Below are 18,785 nucleotides of genomic sequence, written 5' to 3'. Positions count from 1 at the left end.
TACCTGCACCTCCCTCCTGTTTCAATTGAGAGAATTGAACTGTGGTAAATGCAATATATTGCACGGGGAGAGAGGCCATCCCTCAGGTAGGGTGACCAGATGTCCTGATTTTATAGGGACAGTCCCGATTTTGGGGTCTTTTTCTTATATAGGCGCCTATTACTCCCCACCCCCTGTCCTGATTTTTCACACTTGCTGTCTGGTCACCCTACCCTCAGGTAGTCTGGTCCCAAGCCAGTTAGGTTATGTAGATCTTTGCACTCCAAGGAAATCTTAACCTAAATTCTGCAGCAAGGGACATGGGCCCTGTAGATGGAACATAATTTAGGTTGTTAAGTCAAGCACTTGAGCATGTTCAACCTCAATTCAGCCCCTTGTGCAGTATGACGGGTTCTTAACCTTTTTCTTTCCGAGTCCCTTCTCCCCCCCGCAACATGCTATAATAACGCCACGGCCCACCTGCACCACAACAACTAGTTTTCTGCATATAAAAGTCAGGGCTGATGTTAGGGGGTAGCACACCGGGCAATTTCCTGGGCCCTCTGTGAAGCTACATTGCACAGGCTTTGGCTTCAGCCCCGGGTGGTGGGGTTCAGGGCCATGGGCTTAAGCCCCATACAGCGGAGCTTCAGCTTTCTGTCCTGGGCCCCAGTGAATCTAGTGCTGGCCCTGCTTGAAGGTCCACCTGAAACCTGCTCGCTGCCCCCCAAGGGGGCCCAGACCGCTGGTTGAGAACCACTGCAATATGATACAGTTTTTAATTACGTGATCACATACTATTTTTTCTATGGGAGCTTCAGGGGAGGTACCTGGAGGCGCAGCAAGGGCAGCGCACGTGGAGCCCTTGGCCCCCTCCTCCAGGGGCCGCAGCGCTTCCTGGAGCGGCGCGGCGTGGGGCCAGGAGAGGCATGCAGGGAGCCTGCCCTGGCCCCGGTGCGCGCTGCTGCCACCCCGAAGCCACTTTAGGTAAGCGGTGCCGGGCCGGAGCCTGAACCCCTCCTGCACCCCGCACCTCAACCCCCTGCCCTGAGCCCCCTGCCTGCACCTCACACTCCTCCTGCATCCCAACTCTCTGCTCTAAGCCCCCTTGTACACCCCGTGCCCCTCCTGCACCCCAATTCCCTGCCCTGGGCTCCCTGCTGCACCCCTCCTGCACCCCAACCCCCTTCCCTGAGCCCCCTCATGCACTCCGCACCCCTCCTCTGCCCCAATCCCTTGCCCTGAGCCCCTTCCTGCACACCGCACCCCCTCCCACACCCAACACTCCCTCCCGCACCCCAACCCCCTGCCCCAGCCCTGCATACAATTTCCCCACCCAGATGTGGCCCTCGGCCCAAAGAGTTTGCCCACCCCTGCAGTAGAGGCTCATGCATTTAGCTCCAAAGATCGCAGATTTGATCCTGCCCGCTGATGACTGGGGTCTGGCAGCATTACACATGCACCCAAAGTTATAAGGGGCTGGTGACAGAGCCCCCTTACTGGTCTGGGTGATCCCCAAAACATCACACAGGTATTAACTCATAGTCCACATTTTGCATTTCTGTTGAGAACCTCAGTTCTTTCCAGTTGTGAGCAAATTTCTAATCTCCAGGCACACTGCCCCTGTGAGATTAGAATCTGACTTTCAGGATGCAAAGAAATGTTATTGCTAATGTTTAAGTCACACTGAGCTGCTTGGGGCTAGAGCAGAGAAGAAATAAAATTGTATTTTCTAAGGCAGGGGTGGGCAAACTTTTTGACCCGAGGGCCACATCTGGAAATAGAAATTGTATGGTGGGCCATGAATGCTCAGAAAATTGGGGTGGGGTGCGAGAGAGGGTGAGGGCTCTGGTTGGGGGTGTGGGATCCGGGGTGGGGCCAGAAATGAGGAATTCAGGGTGTGGGAGGGGGCTCCAGGCTGGGGTGGGGGAATAGGGGGTGGGGGTGGGGTGAGGGCTCCAGCTGGGGGTGCAGGCTCTGGGGTGGGGCTGGGGATGAGGAGTTTGGGGTGTAAGAGGGTGCTCTGGGCTGGGACTTAGGGATCAGGGCTGGGGCAGAGGGTTGGGGTGCAGGAAGGGGTGCAGGCTCTGGCTGGGGGTGCGGGCTCTGGGGTGGGCTTGGGGATGAAGGGTTTCGGGTGCAGAAGGGTGCTCCAGGCTGGGATCGAGGGATTCAGCGGATGGGAGGGGGATCAGGGCTGGGGCATGGGGAGAGGCTCAGGGGTGCAAGCTCCGGCTGGTGCTTACCTCAAGCGACTACCAGAAGCAGCGGCATGTCCCTTCCCTGGCTCCTACACGGAGGCACGGCCAGGCGGCTCTGCACACTGCCCTGTCCTCAGGCACCGTTCCTGCAGCTCCCATTGGAACACCAGAGGGGGTCATGCCGCGGCTTCTGGGAGCTGCATGGAGCAGCCCCCGACCTTGCTCCCCAGCTGGAGTGCCGGAGGGGGGCAAGCCCCAGCGGGAGCTCAAGGGCTGGCTTAAAATGGTTGGTGGGCTGGATCTGGCCCGTGGGCTGTAGTTTGCTCACTCCTGTTCTAAGGGCTTGTCTACAATTGAAATGCTACAGTGGCACAGCTGTACCACTGTAGTGCTTCACTGTAGACTCTACCTACACCGATGGGAGGCGTTCTCCCATTGGCGTAGGTAATCCACCACCCCGAGAGGCAGTAGCTAAGTCAACAGAAGAATTCTTCCATCAAGCTAGTGCTGTCTACGCCGGGAGATAGGTCAGCTTAACTAGGTCTCTCAGGGGTGTGGATTTTTCACTCCAGGCCTAAAACACCTTTCATGCTGTGGGTATCTCAAAGGGCTTTATGAAGCAATGTTAGATGGGGTAGTGCAGTGGTTGTGTGTACAAATGTAGTAGCCATTCTAGTTCCCAAACACTTATCTTGGACTCTGTGGGCCCGAACACCAGGTTAGCCATAATCTTTGAAGAGTACTATTAAATATTTAACTTTCACCTGCACAGCCATGGGAGATGGACAGAAGGGATCACAATTTGAAACTGGCACTGAAGGACAGATTATTATTACAGTGTTCCAAATTCATTCCCGGTGTAGCTTCAGTGGAGTTACCTAAGGGATGAATGTGGCCCAGTATGTTTAATATTAAATTGAATAGGTAAATCTTTCTTTCTATTTTGGATTCTGTGAATTATGTATTAAAGGTCAGACTTTGTACAACCTTTATATGATTAAGGTTTTTATATATTTATGTACAATTGTGAGAGAAAGTTATGTGAATAAAATACATCAGCCCAGCGTAAAGGTTGTATGAATGCTGGTCACTGAGAATTTTCTATTTAATTGTCTGGGACCAGGACCTAAGAATCTATGTTTGTGTCAGAACTATTCATAGGCCCTAGGTTTGTGATTTTCATTCTTTTTAATATTTGTGTTTTTAAAGGACATGTTTAATGGTACATCTTTACTTGAATTGCACTTTACAAACTTAATTTAATCAAGTTTTTTGTTATTTAATTGCTAGTCTGGTCTGGGTGAATGTTTATTATAAACCTCTAGTTTAAGACAGTGCTACAAAATTTCAAAAAATTTGCAGGTTTCACATATCAAATTGTATAATAGCTACAGTCTTTCACTTAAGGATGTCAAAGTGCTTCAAACATATCATTAATTAATTCTCATAACATCTCTGCAAATATTATCATAACTATTTAATAGATGGGTAAAATGAAGTACAGAAAGGTTAAGCAACTTGACCAACACTACAAGCAAGTCAGTAGCAGAACTGGGAAAAGAATGCAGAAATCCTAGCTCCCTGTCTTCTGCTCTAACAATTGCACACTCTTCCCAATGGAATATCAATGTAGGTCAAAGCTCAGAAGTGCTAAAGAAGTCTGAAGATATGCTTCTGTAATATTTTTGGACTTTAAAATGCATAATTAGTCGATTATTAATTAAGTATTATTGTGTATTTGTGCTGAAATACCACAATAGGCAATCTCAAAACTTTACGTAGATAAATCTGTCTAATACTGGCTGATATATGATGAACAGTTATTCTAACTTTTCTAACTTCAACATTTGGATGTAATTTACATAGATTTTATGTCAACAAAATGATGTAACACCAGGACATTGTCAGTTACGTAATAAACAGAATCAGGTCTAACTATTCATAACAATGACTATATGAGGGCAAATGGGATTTCCCATCTGCTCCTGTCCATGATAAACATGATTAAGTACATTTTTGTGTGGTTATTGATTTATTTACCTGTTTTCCTCTGAATGCAGGGCATGTGCTATACATTTTGTCCAAGAGAAATAGGGCAGTTTGGGGTATTGATTGTAGTCAGCAATTCAGTACAGTAAGTCAAAAGATTTGGCTGAAATTTTAAGATATTGACATTTGTGTTCTAATACTCTTTAAAAATGTACATCACTTCTCAGTAAAAACCTCTTTTGGCTTCATATATAAAACCTAATGCCAGGAGGAATTGTTATTATCTTTACTAATCTTTTCAAAAATCTGTAAAAAAAAAAAGTCTTCTCAGACAATTTGGAGTTATGAAAAAACCCGACTTAAAAATTGCTTATAATTTGTAGATGATTTTGTATGCTAACATAACTCAAAGATTTTTAAAGCATTTTTATTTTACCAAAACAGTACAGTATCTCCAGTGAACCAATAACTCAGTAGTAATAGCATCCACCAAAAAACAAAACAAAACCCCATCAACAAGAAAAAACGCTACCAGCATGTGACTGGGTTTGCTCCTCTTTCTCCTCCACGATAATAAGTGCTGTGGGGAAAGGCTGTTGGACAGCTGCTTGTGAAAGAGAAGGGGAAGATAAGCAAGTAGGGCTCCACACCTAGGGTTTTAGAACTGGGATGAATGCCAAGCTAGGAGGCACCGATTAAGTCACTTTAACTTCCTTGTTAATCTTTGAGGAAAAGACCTTGCTGACTGTAGCTGCAGTATTTTTTCTTCCTGCTGAGTCGTTCCTTGCTTGGAGGAATTTTCCCAATCAATTAAGGTAATTACATCCCTCCTGTGTCCATGCTTATAGCGGTGGACTGTTCATAGGAATGTAAACGACCCCTGGGTCACCAACTTCCCTAAGACACAATGGACAGGCCTACACTACAGAACTTTTGCCAGCAGAGCCCCCTAGTGGAGAACACAGCATAAGCCGACAGAAGGAGTTCTGGTACAGCTAAACCAGCTCCCTGAATGACATTAGTTAAACCAGCAGAAACAGACTTCGGTTGGCATAGTTGCATCTATATTGGAGTTTTTGCCAACATAGCTATATCAGCCAGAGGGTGTGATTTTTTTCACACTCCTAGCCAACAGAACTATGCCAGCAAAACTTTGTAGTCTGAACTAAGCCAAGGTCACCAGCAGGTACTATTGTCCAACATACACCACCTGGCAGAAGTGGCAGGCAGCCTTCCTACACTGGCCCCTTGAAAAGCCAGAGAACTGATTTATATACAGTTATATATAAAGTACGTGCAGGCTGGAGTCAGCTTTTGGCCAACAAGGAACACAGGGAAAGGATTTCTTGGATAGCATCTCTGTTCAAATGCCGTGGAAGGGCAGCAGAAATGGAGCAGGCAAACATGGGATTAAAACGCAGTGCAGACCCAGGGAGGAGTTAGACAAGAAAGTGCAGCCCATATGGAATTTTGAGATAGGACTGGAGGACTAACAGCTCCTGAGGTTGATTTAGCCTGTATTCGCGCTGCAAAGTAAGCAACTTGCCAGCCTGGGAATAAGCAAAACCTGAGCTCAAACCTATACCTCAGCTGTGTTTGCAAGCCTGGGCTTCAAGACCCTCAGGCCTGGGTTAGAAGTTTTTCTGTGTGATTGAAAAGAGGGGTTAGGGAAAACACCAGGCTGTAGCCTGAGCTAGCTCTGCAGGAAAGACGTACCCCTCATGGAGGGTGAAAAGTAAAGATTAAAAAATTGTCTGGCTGCCAGAAAGAAGCAGTAGGGAGGCCGGAGCCTCTGCCCAAAATTTCTGGTGGCAGGCGTGGCACTAGGATGGCTTTGCACAGTCCTGTTGGACACATTCCAGAGGGATCTATTAGGCTTCTGCTTCTCCTACACAACGGCCTTATGATTAGCATTCCCATGAGCATCTTTCCTGTCTCCTCTCATTTTATTGGCTTCTTGAAGAGATAAAGATGCTACAGCCCTCAATGCTGCCTGTATGCTGAAAGCACCCATCTGTGTCTCCTCCGCAGTCACAGCTTTCACACAGATGTGTGAGTGCCTGAAAGAGAGATGCATAGCTGCATGGATGAAAATCAGCTGGCTCAAGCGCAACCAATGCCAGCAGGAAATGCCAGTAGCTGGCCAGGACTTCGACCTCACCATCTGGTGATTGTGTTTAGCCAGCAGTTATCCAGGTAGACTGCATTCTCTGGATGAGGTTGGACTCCTGAACACTCAAGGGAGGTGGGGGGCGGTGTCAGAGGTGACAGATGTCAACTTCTGTTTTTGACCAGCCAGGAGGTCAGACCTCTTTTCTGCCAGAGAAGGTCTTCCCCACAATCATTAATTCCAGGTTGGACTGTTGCAACTCAGTCTGTCTGGGGCTGAGGGAGAAGGCTGCCCAGAGACTCCCAGTTGTTCTATATGCAGCAGCCCGCCTTTTGAACAAGAAAAGTGGGCAAGAACACCAGTGTTCTGTACACTCCTTTGGCTCCACTTTCAATTCTAGATACAAAATCCTGGGTCCTAGTCTATAACGCTCTGCATAGGCTAGGGCCTGGCTGTCTTAGAGACCATGTCTCCATCTGCAGTTCCCTGAAACAGCAGCTTTCATCAGGGATACTGAAGCCCACAGTAAAACTTTTGAGAATGCTGTGCCTCCAGCTCCCCAAAGAAGCCCCAGATTGTGGAACTCATCATCACAGAATGAATCCCAGACTAACAATTGTTAGAGAGCAATGGGAGAGCCACTTTTTCACAAAGGCCATTCCATAAGGGCAGAGCTAAAGAATGACCCAGCGCTTCATAGATTAAGGAAACAGTGGGGGAGATGAAAGAAGAGAGCAAGAGAGGGAAAGCAAAATATTGTTTTAAAACCTATATAGCACCAGCTAAACCTAGCACTAGATGTCAGCATCCTTTGCAGTAAAAACTTCTCCGATGATTTATTTTTGGGTTTCCTCCTTTCCCTATTCTCCACTCAGGTCTGTATCCCCATGGGAATCTCTCTATATTGCCCCAGCAGGATCATTTCTCTCCCCCCACGCCTCTCTTTCTCTCACACACAACTTCACAGATTTGTTTGCTGTCAAGATGTATTTTAAACCTCCAAAATGCCTGACAGCACCAAGGGCCTAGTTCTGCTCCCTAGACCCTGCATTTTTTTCTCCTGGTGAGAACTTACCTGGTGGGTAACTTAGGTGAATGACAGTACGTGCCTTCCCTGCAGTGCTAGCTAACCAGTTCAAGAGTGACCAAACACTATTACTATGTGGAGGTTATTTAATAGCTTCCGAGAAATGAGAATTCCATCTAGTTCTTAACTGGTATTCTTGATGGCAACCTCATTAGAGAGGCCATTGACTGAACTAGCTAAGAGACTGCATTACTCTCTCTCTCTCTTCTGGAGGAGATTCCTCCAAAAGCAGGCAGTTCCATATTGCCAAGGCAATAGGAGCATCATGCATTGCTGCTGTTCCTGCTGGACTTGTTCTGCAAACAGCAGACTACAGTCTCCTGGGCTGCCTATCTGATGCATCACCACAAACACTAAAATTCACTTAATACGTTTTTTTAGTTTGGGGACTAAATGCGATTTACCAAAGAGAAGCTGTCTTGAGAAGAACATGTGAATTGTGACAGAAAATAAAGAGCCAACTCCTCAGCTGGTGTAATGTAGCATAGCTCCACTGAAGTCAATGGAACTACGCTGATTTACACCAACTGAAATCCTGGCCCACTGGCATTTAAAGTGAAGAGTAAAACATGAAAACTCTTCTTTTTCTCTGCAACTCCTCGTTATGCCTCCATATTACGGGACAGATGAACCGCAAAATTCCTTTCACAACAGGAGTACTACATTGAAAGATACAATACTACTACTACCACCACCACCATGTTTGTATATATCATTTTTTCCAGTAGATCTCCATGTGCTTTAACAAAGGAGGTAATTTGACAAGCTTTCGAGCCACACAGCCCTTCTTCAGTACCTGAATATCCAGTAATATAGTTTACTGCAAATAAAATGTCCAGGAATATCTTTTACCTGAAGAAGTGCTCTGTGTAAGCTCGAAAACTTGTCTCTCTCACCAACAGAAGTTGATCCAATAAAAGATATTACCTCACCCACCTTGCCTCTGTAATTCATGGGACCAACATGGCTACATCACTGCACATTACCATTCATGTGTTATATACACTACAAAAAGTAATATACTTTATAGGCAAATTCTGTTCTAGAAAATTTACTCTTTTGGCATATTTACAGTTGGATTTTTCATTTAAAAGAATCATTTGTAAATTCTATTTGAGAATAGGCAAGTAAACCATCTGCTTTCAAAGGCTCACAATTCCCAAACCAGGATAGATATAGGCTGTAAAAGCAACATTTATGGTGTTATATATTTCATGCAACTTTATACAGGAGATAATGTGAACAATTATAAGTAGATCTAATAGTGTTTATTTCAATGTACTGTAGTGAAGAAAGCCTTGTCAATGTGCATGACATATCTCTTCACTTCTGTGACACATGGTGCATGTAATTTTGTGCCCCTGACACTACATAAAACTTACAAAAACAATGCCTAAAGCTCTCTAACTCACCTACCTACAATTTCATATTCAACAACTGCAAATGTAGTAGTATATGCATAACTTATGTTGTCTCTCAGAAAAAAATAAGCCTGTGAGGATATACAGCATAATTTTCTCTTCCGCCTTTCCTCTCTTCTGAAGAACCTGTCATATCTGCAAGACTGTTAGAGTCTGAACTGTGGGCTGGATCCTGAGGGGTACTGAGCAACTTCCTGCAAGATGCTAAGCACCCTCAACTCCCCTTGATCTCAGTAAGAATTGAGGTGACTGGGTAACTCACAGGAAGAATTCAGTTCTTTGCAGAATTGGGTCCAAATAAGCTAAATTATATTATGCAATTTTAGTTACAGTTGGTTGTAGTTTGACATTTCCATCACACCTTCCTTTTTAAATCACAGACATTTATTTAAATGACAAACACCTAGCTTTGCTTCCCATAGGTTTTTCACACCAATCGTCAACTTTTTTTTTTTTAAAGGTTATGTTCAGTGTCAGGAAGACAAGAAGATTTTTTTTGGAGAAACTTAGAAACAAAATCCTTTTCGTTCTAAAAGATCCTGTGCTGTTCATGGACTTTCAGGAGACAATTTGACTTTGTGTATAAATATACTGCTACTTTGGATCCACTTCTAATTTTCCTAAATCATAGCAAATAGGTGTCCAGATGGCTCAGACATTTGGGATTTTTTTCTCTAACCACTACCTTAATTCCAGCCCATAGTTATTGGCTGTTCAGTGCTCTGTTAAAAGACTCAATGGCATTTCGGTGTATAGGTGTGGCTTTTGCAGCATGCCCTTAAAGCTACCTAATTCTGGCACCTACCTGTGCCCCCCCTTTGATGGCCACCTTACTGAGGCTGGGAAGGTGGAACGATGCAATCAGAGGGTGTTTTTGATTCCACGGAGGCTATGTCATATATCAGCTGGGTCCACAGTTGCTTTTATCCATTTTGATCTGTCTCGGAGATTGGGACCCTTCTTTCTGGATGTGGGCATTGCTGCAGTTCTCTGTGAGGGGTCTTCAAATGTGGAACCTATGTCTGACTGGTTGGTTCAGAACAGCCTGAACTGATGACATTTAAACCCCACCATAAAGCACAGGCTATTGGGGTGGGAGGAGCATGACACAGGCCCTTGTCTATGTTAGAGAGGGGACTATGATCAAGCTTTATTTTTATTCGAGTTGTTTATACTTGGCTTGGAGAGTGGCTTCACTTTGGTTGGCTGCAATGAGAGATTTTATCTAAGGTACTAGGATAGACAGGTTTTCCTATATTGTTAGAAACAGAAATAAATTAGGGCATGGCTACACTTGAAGATGTAGAGCGCTGTGAGTTAAACCAGCCCTCAGAGAGCGCAGCAGGGAAAGTGCTGCAGTGTGTCCACACTGTCAGCTGCAAGCGCACTGGCGTGGCCACATTTGCGACACTTGCAGTGGCACTGGGAGCAGTGCATTATGGGCAGCTATCCCACAGAGCACCTCTTCCCATTCTGGCACTGTGGCTTGTGGGAAGGGGGTGGGGCAGGGCATTCTGGGTCCTGTCCCAACGCCCTGTGATGCATTGCTTCGCATCCCAGCAATCCCTGTGCTTCCGTGCACATTTGGCGCCATCTTTCAACGTTTTTTGTACTGCGCACTCTGTCTTCCCTTTCGGTCTGCGGGAATGGAGCCCGAAGTGCCGATGAATATGTTGATGAGTCTCGCCAGCACGTCACGTTTGGCAGTCAAGTTACTCCTTAAGCTACAAACTGACAGTGAGGAGTCCGACGACGATGTCGACTCGCGTAACGCATATGACACAAGATTGCTTGTGGCATTCACATACATGCTCACCACCGTGGAATGCCGCTGTTGGGCTCGGGAAACAAGCACTGAGTGGTGGGATCACATTGTCATGCAAGCCTAGGATGACGAGCAGTGGCTGCAGAACTTTCGGATGAGAAAAGCCACTTTCATGGGACTGTGTGATGAGCTCGCCCCCACCCTGCAGTGCAAGGACACAAGATTGAGAGCTGCCCTGCTGGTGGAGAAGCAGGTGGCTATTGCAGTTGGAAGCTGGCAACTCCAGACAGCTACCGATCAGTCGCTAACCAGTTTGGAGTGGGAAAGTTGACAGTTGGAATCGTGTTGATGCAAGTTTGCAGGGCCATTAATCGCATCCTGGTCTGAAGAACCGTGACTCTGGGTAACATGAATGACATTGTGGCTGGCTTTGCACAAATGGGTTTCCCTAACTGCGGAGGGGCAATAGATGGGACGCATATTCCAATTCTGGCACCAGCCCACCTAGCCTCTGAGTACATTAATCGGAAGGTATATTTCTCTATGGTTTCCAGGCACTTATGGATCACCGGGGGCATTTCATTGACATTAACACAGGCTGGCCCAGAAAGATGCATGACACACGCATCTTTCGGAACACTGGCTTGTTCAGGAAGCTGCAAGCCGGGACTTTCTTCCCAGACCAAAAGATCACCGTAGGGGAAGTTGAAATGCCCATTGTGATCCTTGGAGACCCTGCTTACCCTTTAATGCCATGGCTCATGAAACCCTACACAGGGAGCCTTGACAACAGCAAGGAGTGGTTCAACAACAAACTGAGTCGGTGCAGAATGAGTGTGGAGTGTGCTTTTGGCCGTTTAAAGGCCGCTGGCGCTGTCTGTATGGGAAGCTGGACCTGGCCGATGACAACGTCCCCGCGGTTAAATCCACATGCTGTACCCTCCATAACATTTGTGAAGGGAAGGGTGAAAGATTCACTTAGGCATAGAACTTGGAGGTTCAACACCTGGAGGGTGACTTTGAACAGCCAGAGAGCAGGGCTATTAGAAGGGCCCAGTGCGGGGCTGCAAGGATTAGGGATGCCTTGAGGAAGCAATTTGAGGCTGAAAGCCACCAGTAATGTTTGGTGCCCTGCACAGGTGTGAAGAGCAGTGGTTCCAATGTTAGTAGGAATCTGTCTTTGCTACACTGGCTTGCAGTGCCTGTTGCTTTCCTGGGCTAAGGTATCTTTTACTTAATGCAATAATAAAGAATGTTTTCAAAGACAAAAAATCCATTTATTTAAAAGAAAATTCATTTATTGAAAAGAAACATAACTGCTTGGGAAACAGAAAGGGCAAGGGGGTGGGGTGAGGGTGACATTATGAGAATAATATAATATCTCATTGAAAGGTGACAGGGCCAGAAAGAGTTAATTAACTCATAGACTGACCTGACCCATGGCTGAACTGTAGAGACAAGTTAGGAAGATAGATAAATGAACAGAGCTTTGAAATGCAAGTCTGCATTGTTAGAGGTAGAAGGGTAGATGTTTGCTCAGGTCTTGTGATGTAAGCAAACAAGTCTTGTCTATTGCTATAGCTTTAATTAAAGATCAAAAAAGGAATATTAACATTTATGATGATACTTGAATGAAATAGTATTATTGTCTATATGTCTCTTTGAAGGTTGTGGTAACCTGTATCTGAACTGTTTAATGGATAAATTATCCTGTGCCCATTGCCATGATGTTTAGAAGAAGGAAAGTTGAGCCTATTGTTTTCTCAGGCCAAAAGGCTGCTGGAAATGTATAAAAACCTTGGGACACGATCCTTTTGCATCTCAGATCTGCTTTGGGTTTCAAGATGGGGAAGCCTTAAGCCACAAGGATTGAGATCCTCAGTCATTGACTGGAGCCACCCTGAATATGGACATTGGACTATAACCTATGGACTCTATCTAAAAGGACTTTTGGCAACTACAAGCTCACCTCTGCTATGTATCTGAACCTCAAGAATTGAATTCAAGTCTGTATGTATATTGATCTTTTAACCAACACACTCCCTCTCTTTTCTTTTTTAATAAATTTTAGCTTAGTTAATAAGAATTGGCTATAAGCATGTATTTTGGGTAAGATCTAAGTTATAATTGGACCTGGGTATGTGGCTGATCCTGTGGGATTGGAAGAACCTTTTCTTTTATACGATGAGGTAAGATTCTCGGTAATCATCATCATATCTGACATGTGTGTCTGGACGGAGGCCTGAGGCTGGGCACTTTAAGGGAACCGCATTGTTTGGACTTCTGAGTAACCTGTATGGTAATACAGAAGTTGTTTTCTGCTGGCTTGATAAATCTAAGTATTGGAATATCCACCAGCTTTTGGGGTTTGTCTGCCCCGTTCTGTTTGCAGTTCACCCTAATTGAGTGACCTCAGCTGGCTCCCACAGGCAGCACCGTTACAGTGGGGAAAGATTCAATCACAGATTTGCGTATGTCCTGTTATCATACTCTGCCTTCTCATCTGAAGTGCTGTGCAATGAGTGCTGCACTTCAGGCTGGCTAAAAGGTATGGTGACGGGGTTGAGTGCAGTGAGTAAGGGTCATAGTTTGCAGGGCTGGGTGGTGAAGCTACAGGTGTTGGAGGCAGCTGGTGGCGATAAGAACCCGGATGTGGGGGAAAGAGGGTTGGAGGTGACATGGGGCACAAGGAAAAGAGTTTGGGGAGAAGGGCTGCGGGGGGCGGGCGCGGTAGTGCTCTACCTGCATGGATACTAGTGCCTGTATCGAGTCCGCTTGGCGCTCCATAATACTTAGCAGCCGCTCTGTGCTTTGGTGTTGGTGTTCCGCATTCTGCTGGCGGACCCTCCTTTCACTCTCCTGCCACTCCTGCGCTTTTTGATTTTCATTAAGGGACTGCTGCATTACTTCATGCAGCATGTCCTCTTTGCTTCTACGTGGCTGCTTCCTGATTCTTTGGAGTCTTTTGGCCCATGATAACACGGATGGCTGAGATCTCAAGGTTGCATCTGTAAAGGCAAAATGCAACACTTAACAGAGGCAGCATTGTTCACACCAGACAGAGCAATGATTCCCCCGTACTTAAAGTCAAGCACAGTCTACACAATAGCTGAATTTGCCAGTCCCAAAGCGAGTGTACATAACCCACAGGAGCCCCAAAATGGTGAATAAGCACAGGGGCAAGGGGGACTGATTGTTTCATGGCTGTACTGTCCTCTGGATTTCTGTGCCTTGGGGAGAGCCAACAACTGCAGGGGGCCCCTATACTGAACACTGTCCCCACATTTTCCACAGGAGTTTGTCCTGGAAGATATCTCGCTGCTGAGGGTGACCTGGGAAACAAGGGAGGGTCTTCTACTACAATGCGGCTTCCGCCCTGGCCCATATGCAGCTTGACTCTGTGCAGCAATGGTCCCTCCGCCCCACACAGCACAGTGGCGCGGACATGTTAGGCTGACTGGGACAAGGAGCACAATAGCTCTGCCAAGGAACCTGCACAAGCGGATTGTCCAGCTTCTGCATGAGACCTTTGAAGAGATCACTGAGGCCGATTACCGCGATGTGAGAGAGCACATCAACGCCCTATTTTGCATCTAGGCATGCATGCAGCCCTAACCCTCCTTGCCCCAAGAGCCCGCACCAAACAGCTTCCTTCCCAAAATAAAAGCTGCTTACCGGGCATCTCCTCTGGTGTTTGTCCTTCCCTAAGCACCGGCCACTGCGCCTGGCTGCCTTCCTCCTGGCTTGAGAACAGATCCTGGCTGCATGCATCTAGGGATGCCAGGGTGTCTCCCTCCTCCTCAGCACCCTCACTCCCCTTTCCTCCTCCTCCTCTCCTGCCTTGTTGAACTGGGCTCTGAAGTGTCCATGGTGGTCCTCGGAGTGGAGGTAGGGTTGCCCCAAGTATTGTATCCAGCTCTTTGTAGAAACAGCAGGTCGCGGGGGCAGCACCGGAGTGGCGGTTTGCCTCGTGGGCTTTGTGGTAGGCATTCCGTAGCTCCTTCACTTTAACCCTGCACTGCAGAGTGTCCCGGTCATGGCCCCTTTCCATCATGTCCCTTGATATCTACCCAAAGGTATCGTAATTCCTACGGCTGAAGCGCAGCTGGGACTGGACAGCTTCCTTCCCCCAAACACTGATGAGGTCCAGCACCTTGCCATTGCTCCATACTGGGGATCACCTGGCGTGTGGAGGCATGGTCACCTGGAAAGATTCGCTGAGAGCACTCCATGCTTGGCTGAGCAAACAGGAAGGGGATTTTCAAAATTCCCAGAGAATTTGAAGGGCGGGTCTGATGGTTGGTCACCTGAAGGCAGGGCAGTAGAGTTCAAACTGATGACCAGAGTGGCTAGCACAGGCATTTTGGGACACTTCTGGAGGCCTATCAGAGCACATTCACAGACCAGGGCGTCCATACTGGCGCTGTGGCACTCCAGCCAGGGCACAGCAAGCGTTATGCCTCTTGTCGAGGTGGATTACCAGAAGTGCTCCAGCCGCGAAATCTGGGCGCTCTACATTCCTTGCCAGTGTGGACGTGTCGTGAGTTAGGGCACCTGGGGCTACTTTAATGCACTCTAACTCGCACGTGTAGCCAAGTCTTTAGTAAGAAAACAGAAGTAAAATAAACTAGTGATCTCTGCTTAGCTCCTAATAGACAGGAGAAGTCCACCTGGCCAGAAACACCACAATTAGCACTAACTGGAATCCTTGGTGGCACTGGCCTTGGAGTCCCAGGACTGGACTGGCTTGCAGACTGAACTAACCCTGGGAGGCATGTCCCTCACATGGCTATGCAAGTTTAATTCCAGCCTAGAACCCTTTCATTTATTAATGGAAGGGCTTCTGTGAAAGATATGAAGAAATCTGTCTGCATCAATAACCATCTCTGGGCTCAATTCCAAAGTCTCTCTTCACATTTTATTTGCAGAAGTTCATATCAGTTCAGTCCCTTGGATTCCAGCAGATAAGTCTGTAACCTCTTTTGTTAATATCTCCCCAGGACTCACATTTACAATGCAGACACATGTTATATTTCATCACAGTGCTCACCTCACCACAGTTTGCTGTGGCAATAAATGATTGAGAGTGATTCTCTAGTTGTGCAAATGTGGTTACAGAATCAGGCTAATAGTGATTAGAGGAAGTTCAGCTTTGAAACTGGATCCAAATCCAAACTTCCCCAAAGTTAGGGGGTTTGACAAGTAAGTGTGTGTGGGGGGTCGGGGGGGGATTGACAAGGGGTGTGTGTTTCAGATCTGGTGTTCTGATTTGGAACCATTCCTCATAGTGACAAGCATCATTAAGAACCTCAATAGTTGTAGCAGTGTCTCCTCATATCTTGACTTTTTCTATTTCCCTTCCTAAAAATATTAGGAATTAGCCTTTTTTCCCTCGGTCCATGTAGTTGTTTTCTTCTATAAAATTCAGTAACAAGAAAGAAGAAATCCAAGGCATTTATACTCTCAGAAAACCAGTCATGCAAAACATTAGTTTATGAAAGAGAGATGGTTATACTGAGTCAAAACTAACACAATTACTTACTTGAACAGGCTCAGCTACTCTACGCATTACCTAATTTTGCCTCTTTAGATTCTTACTGTTTTTCTGTTGCTGTGAGGTTCTTTTGTGCATTCTTTTATACTTTTGTTTGCCTGGACCACCACTGGCTAGAAATATAGCAATAGAAGCTGTTGTCATGGAAAATCTGAATTACCTCTACAGATATAATCTCCCTGTCACTGCTAACAAAAATGGATGCAAGATCTACAAACTATACTTATAAATCTGAGCTTGTCAGGAAAAGGGGTTTTCAGTCCCATGAAAAATAGAGATTTTGAAAAAAAAATTCCAAATCAGAACAAAAAAGCCAAAATTTCAATTTTTTCCTCTATATTATATTTTTCAAAATTCATTTTGGGTCAGTCAAAATGTTGTGTTTTGATTTTGACCCTCTTCTGTTTGTTTTTTTAAATAAAAAATAAAGTGCATTGTTAAATGGAAAGTTTCAAAACAAAAAAAATCAAAACGTTTTCTTTCAAACTTTTAAACAAAACTTCATTGAAATCAATATGATTCCATGAAAAAAATCATTTAATCAAAATGGCATTTCCCTATTTTAACATACATTTTCTTATGAGCTCTAGCATGTAGCTCTGCTCCTGTGAGGTCCTGAGGTCCTCCAATGAGGGCTCAGGCAAGCTGCTTGTAGGAATTTAGAGAACTGAACCTTTGTATGTTTTGGACACCTCTGCTGAGAATTACGACCCAATATGGTTGTATCAAAGGTAAAGTACAAACTAAATGCAATGGCAGATAGGTATCACTTCATCTTAGCCTACCTTCTTGGGTTCTAAAATTTGCCACAGCCTGGCCTTTTCACCTTGTAATGTAGTAGCAGATGGTAAAATAGATTTTTCATTATTCTCTGTGTCCAGGCATAGATATTACTATGTTATTATTATTCTTCATTTGAAGTCATTGGGCGCCTGCTCCTCAGTCCCACTGTACAACTAGTGGTAGAATTTGGCCCTGCAAGTATGTAACTCGAATGAATGGGAAAGTGTAGACTGAACTGCCCACAGCTTGAAAAAGCTGAATATAGTGGACTACATGCTACCCTCTGTTATGCAGTTCAGTGAGTAGTAAAATGTGGCATATTTTTACAAAACCAAAGGGGTGCTGACCAAAATTCCACACACTGCCTGCCTAGAATTCACCTTTTACTTTTTATTGGATCTCACTAACCTGGTTGACTGGGCAACAAAATGACAGATGCACATTGGAAAACATAATCTCAACTATCTATATAAAGTTCTGGGATCTAAACTAGCTGTTACCACTCAGGAAAGATCTTGGAGTCATTGTGGATAGTTCTCGGAAAAAATCCACTCCGTGTGCTGCAGCAATCAAAAAAACTAACAATGTAAGGTAGCATTAGGAAAATGATAGATAATAAGACAGAAAATTTCTTAATGCCATTATATGAATCCATGGTACGCCCACTCCTTGACATTCTAGTCACACCTCTCAAAAAAGATATATTAGAATTGGAAAAGGTAAAGAAAAGGGCAATAAAAATGATTAAGGGTATGGAACAGTTTCTGTATGAGGAAAGATTAAAAAGACTGGGACTTTTCAGTCTGGAAAAGAGACAGCTAAAACGGGATATGGTAGAGGTCTATAAAATTGTGAATAGTGTGGAGAAAGGGAATAAAGTGTTATTTACCCCTTCACATAACACAAGAACCAGGAGTCACCCATAGGAAGGTTTAAAACAAACAGAAGAAAGTACTCCTTCACACAACATACAGTCAACCTGTGGAACTCATTGCCAAGGGATGTTGTGAAGTCCAAAACTATAACTTGGTTCAAAAAAGAATTAGATAAGTTCATGGAGGATAGGTCCATCAATGGGTCTTAGCCAAAATGGTCAAGTATACAACCCCCTGCTCTGGGTGTCTGTAGTCTCTGATTGCCAGAAGCTGGGAGTGGACAACAGGGGGGATCGCACAATGATTGCCTGTTCTGTTCATTCCTTCTGAAGCACTTGGCATTGACCACTGTCAGAAGATGGGATATTGGACTAGATGGACCATTGGTCTGACCCAGTATGGCCGTTCTTATGTACAGTGTTCTTCACTTCCTACCGTATGCTGTCACGGAGCGTTGCTGTGCACATGCACAGAGTGTCTTTTTCCCTTCCAGAGGCTGCCACATTTCAGTACTGGGAGATGTAATTTGAATATAAAGTTTGTAAAGCAGTTTGGGATCTTGGTTTTAGGATTAAAGACCCTATAGAAATATAAGGCTGTATTATTTATAGACATTTGTGGTGCTGACCATAACAATGGATTTATCATCACACAATACACCTGTAAGGTAGGGAAGTATTATTACCCCAATTTCACCAATGAGGAATTAAGCTTAATTAAGAGAGAGTCTTGCCCTAGGGCACACAGGAAGTCTGCAGCAGAGCAGCAAAGTAAACCTAGATCAGGTGTGTCCCAATCCTACGCCATAACCACAAGACTGTCCTGTCACTGTTATCATTGTTACTTAGTTAGGAATAATTACTGCAGTCTTCCTTTCACATTGAGGGAATGGAGCATGAAGGTCTTACTGCTCACTGTATAGTTAGAAGAATGTGAACAAATAGCTATTCAGAGAAGTATGCTATTGAAGATCTACATTGGTTCAATCAGTCTGCAGCTCACAACTGTGAAATGGCCTGTT

This window comes from Malaclemys terrapin, chromosome 1, assembly GCF_027887155.1.
Source record: "Malaclemys terrapin pileata isolate rMalTer1 chromosome 1, rMalTer1.hap1, whole genome shotgun sequence".
NCBI classification, from domain to species: domain Eukaryota; kingdom Metazoa; phylum Chordata; order Testudines; family Emydidae; genus Malaclemys; species Malaclemys terrapin.
Note: the sequence above shows the minus strand (reverse complement) of the source record.